The sequence below is a fragment of the Tenebrio molitor genome, unplaced genomic scaffold (assembly GCF_963966145.1).
Source record: "Tenebrio molitor unplaced genomic scaffold, icTenMoli1.1 SCAFFOLD_146, whole genome shotgun sequence".
NCBI classification, from domain to species: domain Eukaryota; kingdom Metazoa; phylum Arthropoda; class Insecta; order Coleoptera; family Tenebrionidae; genus Tenebrio; species Tenebrio molitor.
In genome coordinates, this window is record NW_027184104.1 from 65,370 (window position 1) to 71,369 (window position 6,000).

Consider the following 6,000-nt stretch of genomic DNA (forward strand, 5'->3'; position numbering starts at 1 on the left):
CCAGTCACTGAATGGGGCTTCTCTGGCGTACCCAAACATCAGGTCACCTCCTTTCTTAATGTACGCTACTCGATCATCATCGCAAAAGGGACGTCCAATGATCAGTTCGGTGTCTTGTGCTTCATCCGGGACTGTGATCAATTCTAGGGGTCCCACCTTTACACCGTCTATGGCTATCGATGCCAGAACTTTGCTCTTGGCGTGCATCACCGGCTTAGTCGTGTCTCCGAACGCGTAGAGTGCTTGTGCTTCAGGCACCTCTTTCATCCGAAACTTCTTGACCGCGCTCTTCTGGATGCTGCAGATGGCGCTGCCCGTGTCGACGAATCCCTGCACCACGTACCTGCCGTCGAGTACGACGTCTTTGCAATATCTCTTGCCTGTCGTCTCTGCAGCTATCACGTTCACTGTCGCTCCCGCTTGGTCTTCTCGGGGTCTTTTTTGTGTTGCGGTGTGCTCTCTCTGCTGTGGGGCTCCGCAGTGTCTCGCCACGTGTCCATATTCTTTGCACGCATAGCACAGGGGTCGACCTTGTTGGTCTCTCGATGGTAAACGTTTATTTTGGTCGCCTGAATCGGTACCCGGTTTGTCGTTGGCCTTGGTGGATCGGGTTTCTTGTGTGGACCTCGTTTGCTGGACAATCGCACGCTCGCCCTTGTGACGGTCTCTCCTCTCGGCCGTCATCCTCTCGAACGCCACGATGTCCCTAAAGAGGTCGTCCTCGTCATAGTGTCCCTTCGACATTAGCATTGCCGCCAGCTCTCGGGAGTGTACCCCGACCACAATCTGTTCCTTCTGCTCATGGAAAGGCAGATTTAACTGCCGGCATAGCTTGGCTTTTTCCAGGAAATATGCGTGGACCGACTCCTTTGCGCCCTGCATTCGTGCAGTCATCGCCTTCCACCGCTGAGTGTGCGTGGTTTCATGCACGAATGTCCTTCGAAAAGCATCCTCGAAGTCTGCCCACGTTCGGATTGTGTCTATCCTGCCCTCGTACCATTCTCTAGCCGGTCCCCTCAGGCTGGTTCGTGCCGCTTCCAGTTTGTACTCGTCCGGCCAGTGGTGCAACGCGGCGGTCGCACTCAGTCCCTTCAGCCACGTTTGGCTGTCGCTTAGGTTTTCGCCAGAGAAAACTCTGATGGACTTGGAGAAGTCCGGGACCACGTGGTAACTTCTGGTGTCCTCGGACTCTCGCGAGCTCTGACTCCGGGTGCTCCTCTCTGTACTCTCCAACACGTCCAGGACGAGCCTTCTGGTTTGCTCGGCCTGTTCCTGAAGTATCCGTTCCCACATGGTTCGGTCGTTACCATTACCGTCTACACTTGGTTCGATCCTCGGCGTCCTCCGGGGGTTCTCACCTTCATCGCCTTCGCTCCGCTCGTCCCGGTTCATGGCGGCTGCGAACTCCTCGAACTTGTCGAGCGGTACTTGGGGCATCTCCACGTGCTCGGGTGTCCTTTCTGTTGTCTCGGGGGTCTCTGACGCTCAAACTCACGTGTTGGTGTCTCTTTTGCTGCTTCCTCGTTGTCCCAGCGCTCTTGTGGATCTCGTGGTCTCGGGGTGGTCTCGTGGTCTCGGGGTGGTCTCGTGGTGTTCTCTCGGCGTCCAAATCCCACTTCTGAGGTGTTGGGTCTCGTTTTACTCTCTGGACTCGTGTCAGGTGGTTCTGGAGAAGCTCAAAGGGGGTCGTCCGCAAACAAATACTGGAGTAATTAAATATGTGTATTTCACAATAAAGGTAGATAAAGATAACAGAAATCGAACTGGTCTCGTTGAGCGCTGCTTGAGGAAGAGACCGCGGTCAGATCTTGCACCGTCCAGCTGCGGTTCTCCCTCCTACAAGGGTAGGGGTGGTTCGCCCTGTGCCGCAAACACATACCACCCGCAGTACTCCTACTAGCTAACAGAGTTGCCTAACCTACGTTTCTTAAAGCTAACATTTATGTATTTAATTTTATTGATATAGGTTGTCTAGACAGGATTTTTTAAGTCTAAATGTTTTTGAATGATACTAACTTTATTATAAAAAATGATCAAAATATTAACAATGTTTCATGTAATAAAAAACGACCTGTCATATTCTGTGACCCAAGATTATTGATTTCGTTCCCACAGTTGGTTCTGAACAGAATATAGACAGACACACACTGCTCTAGATGGCGCTAACTATATTGTTTTGCTTTTTATAAACTGGCCCAATTTAAACTTTATTATTTACAAAATATAAAAATGTATAACGGTTTAATATCACAAAACAAAAAAAAAACAATTTTAGTAAGTAGTTGTCTTACAAAAACAAATGATAAAAAAACAAATTTTACGTTGGCATCGTTACTTAGGTGTAATAATATTTTTTTAGACAATGTAAAATCCTAACAATTAGGATGTGAATGAACTTGTGATAATATTGTGTCTAGAATTCAATTAAGATATGCAAACCAAAAAAATCAGCTAAAAATTTAAAAGTATTGATTGTTAATCAGAATAAGAACAATTTCTATAACGGAAAAAATTGTTTATATTGTTCAAGGAATTTTATAGACCATACCAACGCTCGACCATCGACCGTCTGTTTAACAAAAACGCTCAAAAGTCAAAATGCGTTATTCGTTATCAGTATCACATCGAGCACCATCGAGCGTATTACGTGCGTGTTTACCTTTAAAAAATAAATTTGGATACAATAATTGTTATGTATACCATAGTTAAATTCGGACAAAGTCCTCATGAGCGTCCACAAAGTGGACTAGCGAAGCGAATTTCATTTTTTTAATCAATAAGAAAATTAGCATAATATATTCAATCCGAAAACGACTGTATAAGATCCATTATAGGCGTGTTGGTAAGATATTCGCGTTCAATCCAAGGGGTCTCGGGCTCGAATTATTGCGAATCCAACTTTTTTTGATTTCATAATATTGCGCAATTTGATGTATTATTGTAGCTGATTAGAAATTATAATGGACAAGACCTAAATAGCTCAGTTAGTAAAGAGTTAGACAGATAATTACAAGGTTTTGAGTTCGATTCCTATCGCCGCCTTTTTTTTATTGAGAATGCAGTTGTTCTTAAATCTGAACTGGTGAGATCTCGAGTGGCCATAGAGATTGAGGACCCACGAAGATTGACGGGCAACTGAGTGCTGCCAAAATATTCTCAAAACATTTCTCGGTTTTGCGACTCTTCCATCTATTCATGACTTACAGTAATATCGAACAACAATGACCTGTCCTGTTGATTCGCCAAAGGCTCATGAGTCGAAGACGAATTCAGGATTGATGGTCGTGCCGATGATTCTCCTCGATAGACATATACCTATAAACGGTATAAGCTGTCGTGAAAGAGGAGATGCTGTAAGAATAGATCGGATTGTAGTCGGAATGAAAACGGGGAATGTTTTGCACTTATTTTTATCAATTCTGTAAATATTCTGAATCCAAGAATTATCATGAAGGCATAGTCGAATATTGGGGTGTTACAGATAAAGCTTTCAGAATCGATGTAGACAAAGAAGACAAAGTACTATGGAAAAATTTAAACCCACCCAATTTGGGGGGGTTGAATGGCAATGAAAAAATAAGCACAAATTATAATTTTTGAAGAATTTTATGTCTTTTTCGGTTGTTTACTTTTGGGAAATCATATAAATTTTTAGGATTCTGCCTAGATTTTTAAGACGTCAAATATCGTAGTATCCTCCTTGATTTAGTGTTGTTTTTACTTTTTTTTAGCATGCGCCAAATGGCTTGGCCCAGAAATAAAAAGCCATTTTGGGGTGTGTAAAAACACGGTATTTTGTTAGTTTTTTTAGGGCGTTCTTAAAGTAGTTTTAAAGTTTTTTTCGTGTGCCCAATTTTTGGTGGTCTACAAATATTTGGTACTTTTGAGGTGCATAAAAATTAATGCTTTGTGAAGGGTTTTAGGTCTTTTTCGGATGTTTACCTTTGGGAGAACAGCTGAATTTGTAAGATTCTGCCTTGTTTTTTGAAGACGCCAAATGTCCTGGTCCAGAAATAAAAGCCATTTTGGGGTGTTGAAAACAAGACATTTTGTAAGTTTTTTAGGGCGTTCTTGAGGTAATTTTCCATTATTTTGGGAGATTTTAACGGTTTTTTCGTGTGCCCAATTTTTGGTGGTCCACACATATTTGGAAACTTTTGGGGTGGATAAAAATTAATGATTTTTGAGAGGTTTTGGGCCCTTTTCGGTTGTTTGCTTTTGGGCAAACAGCAAAATTTGTAAGATTTTGCCTTGTTTTTTAAGACGCCAAATGTCCTGGCCCAGAAGTAACAATTTATATACTACTGTCGTTTTACTTCGAAATGTACAAGTTCCACGACGAAATTCCGATTTGCACTTAGTTTTTCGTGATCCTACACACTTGCGAGCGAAAAAACGTATTTAGAGGAAAGTTAGCGTCTTGGAACCTGGAATTCTGTAATTCTTGCGTCGTTTTACTTCGAAATGTACAAGTTCCACGACGAAATTCCGATTCGCACTTAGTTTTTCTTGATCCTACACACTTGCGAGCGAAAAAAACGTATTTAGAGGAAAGTTAGCTTCTTGGAACCTAGAATTCTGTAATTTTTGCGTCGTTTTACTTCGAAATGTACAAGTTCCACGGTGAAATTCCTATTCGCACTTAGTTTTTCGTGGTCCTACACACTTGCGAGCGAAAAAACGTATTTAGAGGAAAGTTAGCGTCTTGGAACCTGGAATTCTGTAATTCTTGCGTCGTTTTACTTCGAAATGTACAAGTTCCACGACGAAATTCCGATTCGCACTTAGTTTTTCTTGATCCTACACACTTGCGAGCGAAAAAACGTATTTAGAGGAAAGTTAGCTTCTTGGAACCTAGAATTCTGTAATTATTGCGTCGTTTTACTTCGAAATGTACAAGTTCCACGACGAAATTCCTATTCGCACTTAGTTTTTCGTGGTCCTACACACTTGCGAGCGAAAAAACGTATTTAGAGGAAAGTTAGCGTCTTGGAACCTGGAATTCTGTAATTTTTGCGTCGTTTTACTTCGAAATGTACAAGTTCCACGACGAAATTCCGATTCGCACTTAGTTTTTCGTGATCCTACACACTTGCGAGCGAAAAAACGTATTTAAAGGAAAGTTAGCGTCTTGGACCCTGGAATTCTGTAATTTTTGCGTCGTTTTACTTCGAAATGTACAAGTTCCACGACGAAATTCCTATTCGCACTTAGTTTTTCGTGGTCCTACACACTTGCGAGCGAAAAAACGTATTTAGAGGAAAGTTAGCGTCTTGGAACATGGAATTCTGTAATTTTTGCGAAGTTTTACTTCGAAATGTACAAGTTCCACGACGAAATTCCGATTCGCACTTAGTTTTTCGTGATCCTACACACTTGCGAGCGAAAAAACGTATTTAGAGGAAAGTTAGCGTCTTGGAACCTGGAATTCTGTAATTCTTGCGTCGTTTTACATCGAAATGGACAAGTTCCACGACGAAATTCCGATTCGCACTTAGTTTTTCGTGATCCTACACACTTGCGAGCGCAAAAACGTATTTAGAGGAAAGTTAGCTTCTTGGAACCTAGAATTCTGTAATTCTTGCGTCGTTTTACTTCGAAATGTACAAGTTCCACGACGAAATTCCGATTCGCACTTAGTTTTTCGTGATCCTACACACTTGCGAGCGAAAAAACGTATTTAGAGGAAAGTTAGCGTCTTGGACCCTGGAATTCTGTAATTTTTGCGTCGTTTTACTTCGAAATGTAAAAGTTCCACGACGAAATTCCTATTCGCACTTAGTTTTTCGTGGTCCTACACACTTGCGAGCGAAAAAACGTATTTAGAGGAAAGTTAGCGTCTTGGAACCTGGAATTCTGTAATTTTTGCGAAGTTTTACTTCGAAATGTACAAGTTCCACGACGAAATTCCGATTCGCACTTAGTTTTTCTTGATCCTACACACTTGCGAGGGAAAAAACGTATTTAGAGGAAAGTTAACGTCTTGGAACCTTCAATTCT